Source organism: Triturus cristatus, chromosome 8 (genome assembly GCF_964204655.1).
Source record: "Triturus cristatus chromosome 8, aTriCri1.1, whole genome shotgun sequence".
NCBI lineage: Eukaryota > Metazoa > Chordata > Amphibia > Caudata > Salamandridae > Triturus > Triturus cristatus.
In genome coordinates, this window is record NC_140591.1 from 1,520,126,383 (window position 1) to 1,520,144,822 (window position 18,440).

At 46.1% G+C, this 18,440-nt stretch overlaps 1 protein-coding gene across 1 annotated transcript in view; it reads left to right on the forward strand.

Moving 5' to 3' along the window:
* The window catches only part of CHRDL2 (chordin like 2), a 672,596-nt gene that overhangs the window by 556,158 nt on the left and 97,998 nt on the right, over window positions 1-18,440 (forward strand). The window lies entirely within an intron of this gene.

Genomic DNA, 18,440 nt, shown 5'->3' on the forward strand with positions numbered 1-18,440 from the left:
AGCGCAATACTTACGCTTTACTGGCTAAGGAACGAAGGAAGTTTGAATATTCAAGTCGTGGATTTGACCCCTATGTGGTCTGGAATTTTAACCACATATTAAGTAGGTTCAAATTATGGACACATTCTCAAGATAATATTATATAGCTCGCATATTAGACTACTAATTACTTGCGCTTTAATTATGTTTCCCTACACTAGAGGTACCATTTGAATAGAAAATAGGTAACTATTTTTGACTTATGTCCTCGTCAGAAGTGGACTCACTATTATGGGCATGCGGTGTTGCTCAACACCTCGTCACCTTCACGGAAATCACAACTAGCACCCGAGCAACAGATTTTTTCACCAGTCGGGACCGCATCACGGTTTTATCAACACATCAATTGCAATTTTTAAATAGTCACTTTCACGTGAGACACGACCAGCACCACAGTAAAACGATTCCATTTAGACGAGACCTGATCACGACGTTTTCTGCACGCCCTTCCGTTTCTCTCCATCTTCTTTTGGTCGCTAGCTCTATTGGATACCCAATTTTTAAATAAATTTCAGATCTCTTTACTTAAGTACACTGCTTTCCATATGTTTAACTGTATGTATCTAACTTTGCGTCTATTCACTTCGGATTTGACAATAGATTCCTGTTCTTGTAATTTTGTACAACTGGTTCACTGCATGGGAATCCTCTGTGTAACAACTTAAGAGGTAATGCAAAATGCCACCCTATATGATCTATCTTTTAGAAGTGGATAATACCTTATGGTATGTATTGTCTTTTAATTCACACAGCCTTGAGGAAGTCGTGGTTTAATGTCCCTACACGACGAAACACGTGTTGGCTGTGACTAGGATGTCGCCTTGAAAATAAAGAACAAGGAAAACTAAACCTCGCACAAGAATTTTATTGCTATTGTTGTTTCTGACTTACACGTCATAACTGTTTTGAAACTTTTATTAATACGAGTGCTGGGGATTTGTTGAACTGTTACATAGAGCTTTTGCTCTTCTGTGTAGAGTTGGTGGTTTCTCTATACCTTACAGCACCGTCAGATTAAGTGTTTGATAATTGACAAATGTGAATTTCCCTTTGAGCGCCTAGGACACCTATGATCAATACCACTATTTCTAACTAATCGTTATTAGTAGGTGGCAGCACCAGGGACACAATGACTTCTAGAGATAAAGAAGCTGAAGATCTCTTTAGTAACATTGCGAGGAATACGCCCCTTAACACAATTTTACAAGGGGGACCAAGTGCGAGAAATGAAGGTCTAAGGGAGAAATTCACTAGACTAGAGAAACTAAAGAAAAGCGAACTGTCACGGTGGTGGGATGCTGCCACCTTGAAACAGTACATTAAACTCAAACGAATACCGAGGGGTTTAAGATCGCAGATCCTCCCTACATACGAGGACCTGGAAGCGGACTTACTGAGTGAGTGGGAAAAAGAATTGAATAATAACTCGAATAGACTCATGGGTATTCTGATAGAAAACTGCGAAAGAAAGGTTGTGCAGCTCCAGAAGGACATAGACACCTTAGAATCAGAGATCAAAGATCTGAACATACCGGAGGGCACTTTTAAAAATTATGCCATCCTAAACGAGATTATAGAACAACACGTCTCAGACATAAAGATGCGAAAGGCCCGCAAACTAAGAAGGGATGAGCGTGACTACTGTGAAGGCCGGGTCTTTACATTCGCAAAGAAGTATGACCACCTAATACCACAGACAAAAACACAGACCCAAACTGGCGGTGCCTCATTAGGCTCTAGTTCTACTTCCCTTAACACAACACACACAAGTGGCAGTGAGGTAGAAGATGAGAGCACCAACCCCAATATTGGGAACAGTTTTTTATTGGAAGTTACCAGGATCAAGAGAGGCAACAAAGAGTACAAGCGACCCCAACAAGGAGAAAAACAAGGAGGGGTCAGAGAGGAAGTAAGGGTAGAAGACACACCAGGTGTCAGGACCAGGTCATGGAACCAGAGGAAATAGACAGCATAAACGTAATCAACATGACTGATCTTCAACTTACTGGGGATGCAGTATCGGTACTCACTAAGGGAATGAATTTCTGTCCTAAAAATGTTGGGAGTATATGTGATGTTAAAATTGATTTGTTCAAGTTTGTCAGACGCATGAAATTGAGAAAACACTTTGGTTCTACTAATATTGTGAATAAAAGCATGAACAAAAATTTGGGTATGTCAACTTTGAATGAAAATTCTATACAGGATATTCTGGACACAAGATTACTGCTATCCATTACTGAAAGTGAAGATGAAGTAATTACTACAGATTCTGTCATGAGAAATTTAGAGATCACCACTGATTACAGTATTTCCAGTAGTCTAAAAGAAAAGTCCAAATGGACACCAACGCTGACTACTGGTAATAATGTAGACATTTTTCATAGATTGGTCCTGGCTGATTTGGACAGACATGAGGATAGAAACACAGTATTCAACTCCAAAACAGACAATTTAACTACTAAAGAACGGGCTGCTCTTAAAGAACTAAGTGATAATAACGACATCATTATACGTGAAGCCGACAAGGGTGGGAACATGGTAATCATGCGAAGTATAGACTACAACAACGAGATATACTCACAACTAGCTGACATAGAATGTTACGAGTCCATACAGACCAACCCCATTTGGACACTTACGGAATACATTAACTCACATTTAAAACGCTGGCATGGACAGGGCTTACTTGATGAGAATGAATTGACATTTTTAAAGGTAGACAGGCCGAGATTTCCATGCCTGTACACACTACCAAAGATTCACAAAAATGCAGCATTTCCCCCAGGAAGACCTATTATATCGGGAATTGGGGGTCCAACTGAACGTATGTCTGAGTACGTAGACACTTTTCTCAAACCCATGGTGGTGAACCTCCCATCTTATATAAGAGACACCAAGCATATCCTCAGCACCCTAGCCGACTTCAACTGGGAAGAGGGTATGACATTGGTGACACTTGATGTTACAGCTTTATATACCAGCATCAAGAGAGAGGGAGGAATGATGGCAGTCAGAAGAATGCTGAATAACAGGGCAGCAAATACCTGGGAACACACTGAAATGTTAATGGAGATGGTGGCAATACTTCTGGACAATAATGTATTTCTATTTCAGGACAGATGGTACAGACAAAAGCAGGGTGTGGCTATGGGTTCCAGATTCTCTCCCTCGTATGCCAATCTCTTCATGGGGTGGTTCGAGGCGACGAGGATCTGGGGCCCATCGGGCTCACAATGGAATGATTCGATACTATACTGGGGGAGGTATATAGACGACTGTCTTATGATTTGGACAGGATCCCAGACCAAACTCACTGATTTCATCAAACACCTCAACTCAAACGATCATAATATTCACTTCACAACTGAACAAAGCAAGGACAAGATCTCGTTTCTAGACATAGAGTTCTATGTAGAAAACAAATGTTTACAAAGTAGACTGTACAGAAAACAAACAGCCTGCAATTCCCTATTACACGCATCCAGCTCACATCCACCACATCAAATCAGGTCCATCCCCTATGGTGAACTGATAAGGGTGAGACGTAATTGCAGCACAGATACTGATTTTGAACAACACAAAAAAAGAACCATAACTAGATTCAGGAGCAGAGGCTATGACCATGAGACACTAAGAAGAGCAGAGAAGAGGATTGAGACAGTCAAAAGAATGGATACTTTGAAAGATCGCTCCACACAAGAAAAGGATGAGGACAAGATACGTTTGGTCACAAGTTTTAACAATTGGTCAGGGATCCTCAAGAAAAGCCTTAACAAACACTGGCATCTACTGAGGGCAGATAAAACCCTAGACGAAGTAATTGCTAACAGACCGGACATCACCTACAGACGAGGCTTCACACTTAGAAATATCCTGAGCCCCAGCTACCCAATACCTAAACAAGTTGACAACTGGCTGTCACAACACTCGATTGGTTTCTATGGCTGCGGCCGTTGCATGGCGTGCAAGTGGGCGCTTCCAAGGATGACTGAATTTCAGGGACCGGGTGGGAAGATATTTAAAATCAGACACAACATCACATGTCTGACCAAATTTGTGATCTATGCCATTAAATGTAAATGTGGGAAGAGATATATTGGGAGCACGATCAGACCTTTAAGAAACAGAATTGGGGAACATATACGAGCAGTAAAGAGTGGTGACATGAGATATCCAATAGCGGCACACACATCCATCTGCTCAGAACAAACATTGAATAAGAGTTTTGAATTTTATGGCATTGACCATATACCCAAACACCCGAGGGGTGGGAACCGAGAACTTACACTGAGACGTAAGGAAGCATTGTGGATTTTAAAATTGAGGAGTACAGAATGTGGCTTGAATATTGACCATGAGCTTCATTACTTTCTGGGCAGATAATATTCATATCCTCTCATGAAAATTTTCCCTATGTTTCTTATGTAGACACGTAGTTTCAGTATTTAGGACGAAATGATGACAGTAACAATGTATACTGATGGACGTAATGATCACGATTTGGTTCGATATTAGATGAAGCAAGCTTACTAATCGCTTTCAATCTGTTTCAAAATGTCTATGTCTTAAGGAATGTACAATCGTTCGAATTACAACTCGTTTCATTTTTGAAACATTCACATCTTGTTGTAAGACCTTAACTAATGGAGAGAATGAGGGGGACACAATAGATATTTTAATCGAAACACAACGGCTCAAATAAGAACATTCCACTTTATGTGCGAAACTGATTCGAAAATTCATGCACGGCGCCGGTTCTCTGCACTACGGATACTTATAAGGACATTAAGCATGCTGTCCTTCATATACTGAATATAAATTGGCCATGATACACCTGCATGCACACTGGATTCGGAGATATTGCATTTTGATTGATGACAATTAGAACCTACATTGGGAATAGGAAACAGGGCGTTGAATTAGAGCTCTCTCTTAAATTCCAAAAAAATGGGATTGTTCAGGCTAAATGACTATGAGTCCAATCGAAAGATTTTAATATTTGGGGATCGCATATATCCCGTTTTAAACACTAACGTAGGTACAGTCATTTGGTCCGCTTAACCCGGCTTAGTCTTGTTTCTATTTTTATTGCTATGACGCAAGACGCGTTACGTGACCCGGAAGTATATTGACCGGGGTTCACTCGTTATTTCGGAGAAATCAAGATCCACGGACAGCTGTACTCGGCTCGCCGGACACTTGTAGATGGGATTTGGAATAGACAACACAATACCGACTGAATATTTGGGTAAGATTACACTAATTTGAAAGGTTGTGTTGACAGATAAAGTTTAGAGAATAGAGACCGCGTTTTAATTTGAAAGACTTTATTCACAGATAATGTCAGGGTTTGGAAACCTTGAGTTTCATGTGGCAAATACCGAATCAGGGAAAACTTGACAGAGATTATGAATCCGTACGGGATTGTTTCCTTGGAACCACAATATTAAAATACGCTGAATCTTGTTGAGATCGGGTGACTGTAGTCAACGGTTGAGGATAGATATTTGGGAGTTCACTGGGATATCTTTGGTATATAACTATGACATAACAAGTATTAGATGTTGAGATACATTTGAGTTTATACTCCTAGCAAAGCAGCACTGATCGGCGCATTTACTTTTTTCAGCTCAGCGCAATACTTACGCTTTACTGGCTAAGGAACGAAGGAAGTTTGAATATTCAAGTCGTGGATTTGACCCCTATGTGGTCTGGAATTTTAACCACATATTAAGTAGGTTCAAATTATGGACACATTCTCAAGATAATATTATATAGCTCGCATATTAGACTACTAATTACTTGCGCTTTAATTATGTTTCCCTACACTAGAGGTACCATTTGAATAGAAAATAGGTAACTATTTTTGACTTATGTCCTCGTCAGAAGTGGACTCACTATTATGGGCATGCGGTGTTGCTCAACACCTCGTCACCTTCACGGAAATCACAACTAGCACCCGAGCAACAGATTTTTTCACCAGTCGGGACCGCATCACGGTTTTATCAACACATCAATTGCAATTTTTAAATAGTCACTTTCACGTGAGACACGACCAGCACCACAGTAAAACAATTCCATTTAGACGAGACCTGATCACGACGTTTTCTGCACGCCCTTCCGTTTCTCTCCATCTTCTTTTGGTCGCTAGCTCTATTGGATACCCAATTTTTAAATAAATTTCAGATCTCTTTACTTAAGTACACTGCTTTCCATATGTTTAACTGTATGTATCTAACTTTGCGTCTATTCACTTCGGATTTGACAATAGATTCCTGTTCTTGTAATTTTGTACAACTGGTTCACTGCATGGGAATCCTCTGTGTAACAACTTAAGAGGTAATGCAAAATGCCACCCTATATGATCTATCTTTTAGAAGTGGATAATACCTTATGGTATGTATTGTCTTTTAATTCACACAGCCTTGAGGAAGTCGTGGGTTAATGTCCCTACACGACGAAACACGTGTTGGCTGTGACTAGGATGTCGCCTTGAAAATAAAGAACAAGGAAAACTAAACCTCGCACAAGAATTTTATTGCTATTGTTGTTTCTGACTTACACGTCATAACTGTTTTGAAACTTTTATTAATACGAGTGCTGGGGATTTGTTGAACTGTTACGTAGAGCTTTTGCTCTTCTGTGTAGAGTTGGTGGTTTCTCTATACCTTACAGCACCGTCAGATTAAGTGTTTGATAATTGACAAATGTGAATTTCCCTTTGAGCGCCTAGGACACCTATGATCAATACCACTATTTCTAACTAATTAGCTCTGGTGCGCCCGAGTGTTTCACCGGTTTTTAAACACCATTTGCATATTTTGCTAACCTTTGTTAACTGTTTACTTTACTTTTAACAACACCCCGCTTCACTTCTCTGATAGCGCAGCTCGTTAAATTATTTCTTTATTGAAATTAAACTTTATTATGCAGCGGCACGCCACATTTGATATTTATGGCAGACGCCCGCTTTCTCTGCAACTCGAGCTGCCTCCTTTTCACTCCCCTCAGGAGAAAGGGCTGCTGCTGCTTGCGCTGCCATACAGGCCCCCACCTGCACCCGGGGACATGAGGAAGCCACTCCCCTACTGACAGGAGAATGGACACTGGGCCAAAAGTGGAAGGGTCATTCCCCACAGCAGACATGGTATGTACAGCAAAGTGGAGACAGGGCCCTGCGCACAGCAAGCCCCTCCCCTTCAATGTATGGAGGTCTTTGCTGCAGATTGTGTCAACAAGGGAAAGTGCACCCGTTATAGAACTAGTGATGCGAATCGACCACTGATCTAGCTTCTAGGACGGACATTTGTACTTTTACACTGTTTGGTATAGCGCCAGACGGGAAACAGCCTTTACCACGAAGCATTTTCCACGCATTAAATTTACAACGATACACTTACCTCGTAAACGTCTTCACAACGGGTAATGCTTCAACGACCATCTTCACCACGCAAGCAACGTCATCACGGAACAACGTCATCCTAATCCGAAAAAAAGCATCAGTCCGTTTTCAGTGTCGGCGGAGACCTGCAGAAAAAGGAAAAAAAAAGAAGAAAGGGGGCTTGGGGGGGTCTCCCCCCCCAAAAAAGAAAAAGCGGAGTAAAGGTAAAATCGAGGTAACGGCAAAGCGTGGAAAACACATTCCGTTGTAACGCATGCGTGGTAAAGGCATGCGTTGCAACGGAATGCGTAGTAACGATATATATTCGCGCCAGACACTGCAACTTCTGGGCACTAGACTAAACACCATGGTATATGCTGAGAAATCACAATCAATCTGAGGACTGACCCATGTGACAGCTGTGCCTCAGTCACACTCTTATTCTGAGGCATAATCGTGCGAAACCAAGTGTGAATAGCTCGGTTTTCACAAGTCCTTTAAGCATAAGGTAGCTCAGTGGGTTCAGGCCGGAGATGTGGTTTCCAACGTTCCACTTCGAGAGGCTCCAGAGCGCATTCGGATCCCTCCAGAACCATCTCCAATCACCTGCGTAAACTTCTTAATCCTATGCATCCTATTCTCTGCATGGGCCTGGAATACACGTCTCAACATAGGCGCTATTTCCTGCTGTTTTTTCCTCCTAACACCTACATATCGACGTATGTTTCAGTTTCGCTATGATGTCAAGGCCGTTACTTTTACCACCCTTTTGGCTTATCTTTTCAAATATCTTCTAGGCATTAATAATGACTTAGAAAATGACACCTCTCAGAGTCCGAGGCTGTACTTAAGGTATTTGAAAATTCGGATCACGTTGCAAGTCTACTACTATACAAATGGGCAGAACAAAGTCGATTTACATTGAGTGCACTGGCGGTTTTGCACCAATATGTGCACTGACGAACTGAAATATGACGTCATGCACATGTACTTGGTCTAAATGTTAGTGCAAAACTCTGCTGGTACGAGGACAATCTATGTAATCAAAACTACCTTACTGACTGTGAGCCAGCAGACCCAAGCTGCAGATTCTGGCATCTCAATTTGACTGCATTGTCTGATCGTGGGCCAATAATCTTATTTCTTTATCTGCAAACATAAAACTTGCTTCAGAATGAACTAAATGTCAGCTTTAGTTTATAGATAAACTAGACATTTCTTTCGCATTACAGTCTACCTAAGCGCTTTATTATCATATCCAAGTATTAACCAACTCATTAAATTACCGTGGGCATCGAACAGGCGTCTCTCCTCAGCAGGAAATATAACTTGTAACCTGCAAGTTGCAATCGGATCTCTACAGAAGGCATGCAAACTTGGTAAATTGCGCATTAGCGAGATTTTGAGTTACTGGCATTATAAATGACAATGCCTTTTATTTATGAATTTCAAAAACCTGCAATAATAAAAGGCATTGTCATTTACAATACCAATAGGTCAAAGTTTTGAAAATGCGAGACCTATTGCATTGCAAATGCTTGTTACTTATGTCAGCAACTCTCATCCATTTCAAACATAGTTTACGAGCATTTAGATCAATTGTAGAGGTAAAGGTATAGAAAATCTAATTAAGAGACCCCCAAGAAGACTGCAAGGTTATATGTCACAAGGCACCAATCACACAGAAAATTCAAAATTTAAGGATAGAATCGGATAGTATTTGTAAAGCGCACTTATATCCAAAGGTGTTAAGGCACTGAGCGGAAAAAGGCAAAGAGTGATGCGTTGTCAGCCGACTAAGAAGAAAAAAGCCATGTTGACAGAAGTTTTCTGAAGACCGGTAGAGAATCTGCATTGGAGATTGGTGGGGGGGGGGCATAAGGGATTCCAAAGCTTGGTGCCAGCTACAGAGAAGGAGCAGCCGCCCCATCTAGACCGACGAAATCTGGGAGAGACCAGTTTTTATGTGTGGATGATCACAAGGTCCTCCCTAGAATGTACCATTGGAACATGTTTTTTGAATGAGGCGAACCTTTACTGCGCATAGCCTTGTATACCTTGCTCAGGACCTTGAAGGAAATGTGTTTCCTGATGTGGAGCCAGTGCAAGGTATGAATCCCCTCCCCGGCGGACTGATGCTTAGGCATATTAAGGATCCAAGAATCCAATTTAACAGAATACCAACACTAATTTTGGCACATCATTTACAACACAGGTTATTGTGGGAAGGCTGGGTGGGGCTGCAGTTGTTATCGAAACAATTTCTACAACAAACACAAGTTAACTTGCTTACTCCTTGCCTATAAGCATGGAAACATGTTCAGCCTCCATGAATGCCATGCAGAATACCACGTAAATAAATTATTTTTATACCCATCATATTAATATTGGAGCACAGAATTATAAAGTTATCCCTGTCTTCACAGTCCCCACTTCCAGTTAGATCTCAGCATATCCAAGGCAATTTCTAGTTTGCCACATCTGGGAATACCCATCCCACTTAGGGCGGCATATTTAAGTATACAAAAAGTGTTGGATGGAATGCTTGAATTAATTGCTTATTGTGTCACCCTACGTGGACTGGGTATGCCCAGAAGTGGGTCCAGTGCACACTGTATCACTGGAATCAAGCTTTACCCGGCTGATGAGCTGATAACTAGGGCGAAACCGGTCCTGGGTTGCTTGTGTTCTGGTTCAGCGGGGACATGGCGTGGCCTTTGAGCTGGACTGTTCCTATTGGAGCAGAGTCAAGACTGATTTACATATAGCTGGGTCCAATCTGAGGTGGCATGGTGTGCAAAATAACAATGGATTGGGATGTAGCCCCGAGTGATTGACAGTGGCTGAGATTAATTCCAGCATTCCACCCATTACTGCTTTGTATGCTTACTGTAGCCTAACTGGGCAGTTTTAAAACTGCATGTTCGAACTGGTAAAGTAACCCTTTGGCAGGCCTAAACCTACCTTTTTAACATGTATAAGTCACCCTGCAGGTAGGCCCAAAATGCCCATAGGGCAGGGTGCATGGTATTTAAAAGGTAGGGCATGGGGTCTTATGGTTTACATGTCCTGGCAGTGAAAAATATTGTAGATGGTACTATGTGTACCCAGGGACTGTAAGTTAAACGGCCGTAGTGGACGCCAGCACTTATTGTGCCAAAACTAATGTGACACTGTAAAACATGACTCTAAGCCTGCCACAGTGGCCTAGCATGGCTGTTTTAAAACTTCTATTTCTACTGGTTGAAATCGCCCTTTTAACTGGCCTGAATCTTCCTTTTTAATACTTAGAAGTTACCTCTAAGGTAGGACCTAAATGCCCATTGGGATGGGTTCATGGTATTTAAAAAGTAGAACATGTGTTCCTAGGTTATACATGTCCTGGCAGTGAAAAATCTCTAAAGTTGTTTTTCACGGAGGCAAGGCTTGCCCTCCCATAGAAATGCACAGGGTTACATTGTAACACCGTATCATGCATAACTCCAGTTTTGAAATAGCTAAAACCATGGTTTAAGGACTCAAATTAACAGGAATTTAAAATCTAATCGGATGGTCAAGTCCGATTGTAAATCACTATTTTGAAAGTTGGCATTTTCCTGCCTAATGCCTCTAGTAGCCCTTTCAGAGTTAATCCCCATTTGTCACCTGGTAGTCTGCTGGGAAGTGTGAGTGGCCCCCAGGAAAAAAGAACAAAAGGACCTGGGGTTGGAGGAGGTGTGACCCCCTCCTGGCAGGATGACTGGGGGGATGCACCCACCACCTGCACAAGCTTTCAAAGGCATTCCTTGTCCTAGGCATATGTATCTCAAACTCAGGCCTACCCCTGACATTGTCCAAGTTTCCAGAGTAGCATCAATCACAGTGGGGGAAAACGTTACAGAACTGGTTATAGGGGGAGTCCCTCATTTCTCATGAGGCACCTCAGGAGTTTGCCCAGAGTTTAGTACAAGGGCAAAACGCAAAAGTTAAAGGGATGTTATAGTTGGGTGAAAATTTAAATTAAATCATGCCGTTTTAAGCGACCAAAACCACTGAGATTCTCATGTTATAGTTATCTCAAATAACAATAACTCATGCTCTAAAGAAACCCGCCATGCACGGTCTTATCATAAATGATGTTATGAGTGATGGAATATGCCAGTTAATTAGCAGTGATTGGCATGGGCGCGAGTTATAGTTAATGGAGACAATGATAACCGGTGAATTTCAGTGGTTTCGTTTTTGTGTATTTTGCAAGCTGTGTTCCCCGGTGCCCACCCGGGGCACCCACATCACCAAAAATGTTTGTGGCCGCAGGGGAAGCGCCAAGGCCACCGCAGTCTCGGGAAGCTCTCCAGCGGGAGCTGACATTGTTTTTCAAATTGGGTGTCCCAATGCCCACCCAGGGTACACACATACCCAAAATTGTTGGGGGCCGCCGGAGAGTTCCGGTGCCCTCACCACCTCAGCAAGCTTCCCATCCAACACCCATTGTGGTGCTGGCAGAATCCAGCTCTGTTTCTTTGCTCCCATAAGGGTGGGCACATCATTGTTCTTTGCTCCCACCCAGGAGGGAGAAAAGCTGTGTTCCCTGCCTGGGAGAGTGCAGGCAGGGAGTAAAGTTTCTATTCATTGCACTCTCTCTCCCAAAGAGGGAACACTAGTGTACCAGGGTATGGGTCCACAGGACACTACATCGGTGTTAGACCCTGGGGGATAGGGTTCCCAGGCCGTTTAATGACCGGAAAGGGGGGCCTGATGCCCCCTTCCCTAAAAAACCTGACTGGCCCCGGGGAATGGTTCCCCAGGGTCTTTTTTTTTTTTTATTTTTTTATTTTTTTGAAAAAGTTTTTATTGAGCAACAATTCGGTCACAAGTATGGGCCTACAACCACCCGGGCCGGCCGCTAGGTACATAAGGAAATATACACATATCAAAGTTGCAATCCGTTCCCAGGGCACTGCCCCGCAGTGGCTCAAGATAGTTCTCGAAGAACAGCAAGCGTCAGTCCAACAGTAACAGAAACAAAAGAAAAACAATAAAAACAAAAGGCGAGTTACGAGGGATACCAGTGCGGTTCAGGCTCCCCCCGGGAAACTCCAGTCAGAACATTTGAGCAATCCGCTAAAGAGAGGAGTACCGGGAGGCCGGGGACGGAGGGGGGGGGGGGAAAGGGGGGTCAAGGAAGATGAACGTCCCTATGTAGTTGTTACAAAAAGCGCCAGGAACCGTCGAGGGTCAGGGGGACATGGCGATATCAGTGTCTACCAGGGGGGGCGTACAGATGCCTCCGCGATACGCATTCCATTGGCCCCAAATTCTACCCCATGCCCCCGGCTTGCCACGGGCCACATACACTGTCTTCTCCCGAAACATACACCAGTCCATATTCTCCTTCCATACTGACACGGTGGGCGGCCGTTGAGCGCCCCAAAGTTGCGCTATATCCCTCTTGGCAATCATGTTCCCTAGGGCCGCCCACCGAGTCTGAGCCGCGTTGTAGTCATTGGGCTCCCACACATTCAGGACACAGCGACGCACCTCCGGCAGCAGTACAACCCCGGTGACCTGTCCCATAACCGTGTGGACCCGGTGCCAATAGTCCGCCACCTCGCGACACTCCCAAAGGATATGAAGAAAGGTGGCGCTGAGCCCGCAGCCTCGTTTACAGAGCCCGTCGTCGGAAAATCCCATCGCGACCAAGCGCGGACCCGTAACATACACCCGATGGAGAATCTTGAGCTGTACCAACCGGAGACGAGCCGGAATGGCAACCTCCTTGGGGGACGACAGTGCAGACTGCCAGTCTTCGTCATCCAATTCGACCCCATCCCCAGTCCAAGCCTCCCGAAGGCGCACCAGGAGATCCGCCCGGTGATTAATCAATTTTTTATAAATTAAAGAAATAGTACTATCAGGGACATGTCCGTCAAGTACGCGGTCCTCGAGGGGCGAGGAAACAGGGACCGTGGTCCCCTCCCCGAAGACCGAGAGCAGGGCGTGTCGAACCTGGGCGTAGCGGAAGAACTCCCTGTCGGTCAGCTCGTATTCGGCCTGGAGCACCGCGAAAGTCTTGACCGCGCCCTTGTGCCACAGGTCTCCCACTTTGCTGATACCAATCGTGTCCCACTGGTCAAACCCCTTGGTGGTCCACAAGCTGCCCAGGCGGTCGGAGGCAAACAAGGGAGTAGCACATGTCATTCGCTCACTCCAGCCCGTGGCCGCAGTGGCAGCCCTCCAGGTCCGCACAGCAATCTTAGTAGGACCCGTAAGGGTCCGGTCAGCCAGGCGGGAATAAAGTGCCCTGTTGTAGTTCCCGCCGGGAAGCAGGAACTTGTCCATCTCATACGCCGGATTCAAGCCGGGCGCATACGTGGCGTGGTTAATGGCAGATAGCTGCGAGGCCCAATAGTACCTGCGAATGTCAGGAAGCGCGATGCCCCCGTCATACCAGGGGAGAGTGAGCTTGGCAAGAGCAATACGCGCCCGGCCGTTCCACACCAGTCTCCTCTGCAGGCTCTCCACCTCCCGAAAGTAGGCCACTGGGATAACGTCAAAGGAGTTCTGGAGTGCATAGAGGAACCTGGGAAGGGACATCATTTTAAACAGCGCGGCCCGACCCAGCGGGGACAGGGGCAGCCTGCACCACCGGGCCGTGTCCTCCCGCAGCCGCCGAAGTGGACGCAGAAGATTCTGCTCGTAGCGAGCCACCGGGTCCAGCGAAACGTATATCCCCAGGTACTTAAAGCCGCTCAGAGATATTTGAATCGGGAGCCTAGGCGGCAGGAGAGGAGGACCGCCAGCGATGGGATAAACGCAGGATTTAGACCAATTGATCGTGAGACCCGAATTGTTCCCAAAGGAGGTCAGAACGTCAAAGAGGACGTTGAGTGACTGCCGCGGTGAGGTGAGGTACAGGAGAATGTCGTCCGCATACAGCGAGACCCGATCTTCAAAGCCCGGGCCCCACCGGATCCCTCTAAGCGAGGGCTCCCAACGGAGCCAGGCAGCGAGTGGCTCCAGGGCGAGAGCAAAAAGCAACGGGGACAACGGGCACCCCTGCCTCGTGCCCCTGCCGAGGGCAAAGGGCCGAGAGACCCGCCCATTCACCACCACTTGAGCCATGGGTCCCGTGTAAAGGAGCCTCACCCAGCCAATAAATCCCTCCCCAAAGCCGAATTTATCCAAGACGGCCCAGAGGAATGGCCACTCAATAGTGTCAAATGCCATCGTGGCATCCAAAGAGACCAGCACGGCCGGCTCGGTGAGGAGCTCCGCCCTGGCGAGGACCCCGTGCAGACGCCGCAAGTTAAGAGCGGTATTGCGGTGCGGGATGAAGCCGCATTGGTCCGGATGAATAAGGTCGCACACGACACTCAACAATCGATTGGCCAGGACTTTCGCCAGGATTTTAGGCTCTGCATTGAGCAGTGAAATAGGCCGGTAAGAGGTACAGCGGTCACGCGGCTTGCCCTCCTTGGGGAGAACGACTATAGTGGCCAAGCGCTGGTCGGCCGGAAGGGAACCCGCCGCAAGAGAGTCGCGGAACATGCGGCCGAGGAAGGGCGCAAGCTTATCAGGACGCAATTTGTATAGTTCAATGGGCAGACCGTTAGGACCCATAGCCTTGCCCGAGCGAAGGGAACGAATCGCGGTCGCTATTTCATCCGACGATAAGGGGGCGTCCAGCCGCTCCCGGTCCTCAACGGACAGGCCGGGCAGAGCAATATCTCTCAATAGGAGGCGAGAGTCATCTTCGTCCCTGTCAGTCACCGGGGAGTACACCGCCCGGAGGTGGTCAGCGAAGCATTCCACAATCTCATCCGGTTCAGTCACACACCCACCATCCGCAGCACGCAACTCGGGAACCACGCGATTCACTCTCTCCTTTTTGTCCAGCCACGCAATCAACTTTCCCGCCTTGTCCCCCGCGTCATACAATCGGCCCTGCTGCTCCCTATACATAGTTTTGGCCGCGTCAGTGACCAGGGACCTATATTCGAACTGTTTCAGGCTAAGGGCTCCCCAGGGTCTTAAAGAGGCTCAGAGAGGGACGCCATTTGCCCCCCTCCACTAAAAAAAGATTTGGCTCATGAGGATGGATCCCTGGGGCTTACTAAGGCTCAGGGAGGGAGGAGTGCACCCACCTCCACTTTAACAATAAATGCCCCGTTTGAATTGGGCCCCCGGCACCTAATAGGGTTCAAGGAGAGGTGCTATGTGGTCCCTCTAAATAGACAATAAATTGGCCGTGGGGGATAGGGTCCCCGGAGCCTAAAGAAGGCTTTGGGAGGGGAGCCGCATGCTTCCCTCCCCAAGTAATACCAAAGCACCAACCCTGGCGCTCTAGCCCACCCTGAGGGGGCTAAAGTTCAGAAAAGGCAAAAGCCCTCAATCTGTTTTACTCAGAGTCACTGATCCGCAGCAAATCCACAGCGCATCCGCAGCATGAGAAATCAAATCACAGTTTTGACCCTGGGGTGGTCCCTCTGGTAGCCCCCCCACCAGATCTAGGGGGGCAGGGTATCCCTACTTAGTCCCCCTATATGTCTTTTTTTATCTTTTTTGACAGAACAGGGGATGTGGTGGCAGCCAGACAGATTTTATCTGAAGATCTGTTAGCTCCACGGATCCTTCACGGTGTGAAGTATCTATACATTTTGTGCCTTAATTTCTCAAATATTACTAAATGGATTTGCACCAAACCACAATAGGCTCACTTTCTGGACCTAGGTCTAGCTTTCTGCCAAATTTGGTTGAATTCTGTTCATTGTTTTGGCTTTGGCTAACTTTCCTTTAGAAAATTGCATTGGAAAAATGAATTTTGGGAGCCCTTTTTTATCGGTCCCCGCTTGACGGATCACCCTGAAATTTTTAGAAAGTATCTGAGGTGGATGAACTTAAAAAAAACAAAAACGTTTGTGAAGATTTGTCGAATGCAAATTCTTTTAATATGGAATCACGGCCCTAACTATTGCTACCCAGTGGCGACCTCCGCAGGGTAATACATTTCCATCTTCCAGCTGCACAGGATGTGGCATCACTGGATTTCCTATCATCCATCTACACAGGAAGTGATGGCACTAGTTTTCCCATCATCCATATGCACAGGAAGTGACATCACATGATTTCCCATTATCAATCTGCACAGGAAGTGACAATCCTAGATTCCCACCATCCATCTGCATAGGAAGTGACATCACTGGATTTCCCATCATCTATCTGCACAAGAAATTACATCACTCTTCTACCCTCCCAAGACCTACTTAATTGCTGCCACAGTGTGGACGTGCAGCAGACACACAAATCTGATGCGCCGCTGCACAGTAAAGGCAAGCCAGTCTGTGCCTGTCCACTCCTGGACCTCGCCTAGCGACAGGAGTCCTAGTGCTCCACCCTCACGCTTTCTGGACCTCACCCAGCGCCAGAAACCTTGATGCTCGACCCTTGCGCCTCTACCATGCAGCGACCCTTTGCTCCATCAACCCCAGCTGCTGCTCCACACACTGTTGCCTCGCCACACAACACAGAGGAAGCATTCTGCTGCACTTCCTGTGAGTTTTCATGCTGTCACCCACACCCAACACTCACTGCACCAACAGCACCGAACACCCCACTCCCTCACACTCACACAGTCCTGCAACTATCCACGCAAAATTCCACACTCGCATGTATGCTCCTCAACACACGCTCACTCCTCAAGCATGCAATCTGGGACCTGCTGTACAACCATTCCTCTGACCTGCTTTTCCTTATGGAACCCTGTATCTGCACCTGACATTGCTATAGCCATTCTCACTTGCCCTCCGTGGACAGTATTGCCATGGAAAAAAGACTTCACAAACCCAGAGACAGAATCTCCATCATTCAGAAGAACACCATCAGCTTCACCACATCCATGACATCCTCCAACACCGAACACCTGTCCTTCAAACTTCATGTCACACCCAACTTCACACTATGCGGCACTCTGATCTACAGACCACCAGAACTGTTCAACAACTTCACTGACACCATCACGGACTTTGTCACACCACTCGCCCTTGATGGTAGCAATTACATTTTACTTAGAGACCTCAACTTCCATCTGGAAGACTATACTGATCCCAACTCAAAAGCACTCATTGAAGACCTTCGAAGCCTGGGCCTCACCACATCACTAGACACCTCCTAGACCCATGGTACTCATAGTACGGCCCACGGGCTGCCAGCGGCCCGGCAGGCTTTTCTTGGCGGCCCGCGGACCTTGTGGGTAATGTACCCATGGCCCCCCAGAGAGAGTGGAGAGAGAGAAAGTGGAGAGAGAGAGAAAGTGGAGAGAGACAGACATTGGAGAGAGAGTGAAGAGAGACAGACATTGGGAAGAGAGTAGAGAGAGAGGCTGATTGACTGACTGAGATAGAGACGGACTGACTGAGAGAGCGACTGACTGACTGAGAGAGAGATTGACAGACAGAGAGAGAGAGAGAAACTGACTGACTGACTGAGAGAGAGAGAGACCGACTGACTGAGAGAGACTGACTAAGAGAGACTGACTGACTGACAGAGAGAGAGAGAGAGAGACTGACTGACAGAGACTGACTGACAGAGAGAGAGAGAGAGAGACTGACTGACTGGCAGAGAGACTGACTGACTGACAGAGAGAGAGAGAGACTGACTGACAGAGAGAGAGAGACTGACTGACACAGAGAGAGAGAGAGACTGACTGACAGAGAGAGAGAGAGACTGACTGACAGAGAGAGAGACTGAGAGAGAGAGACTGACTGAGAGAGAGACACTGACTGAGAGAGAGAGACACTGACTGAGAGAGAGAGACTGACTGACAGAGAGAGACTGACTGACAGCGAGAGATTGACTGAGAGAAAGAGACTGACTGACAGAGAGGAGAGAGACTGACTGAGAGACTGACTGACAGAGAGAGAGAGGCTGACAGAGAGCGAGAGACTGACTGACTGACTGACTGACACAGAGAGAGACTGATTGACAGAGAGACTGACTGAGACTGACAGAGAGAGACTGACTGGCTGAGAGAGAGAGA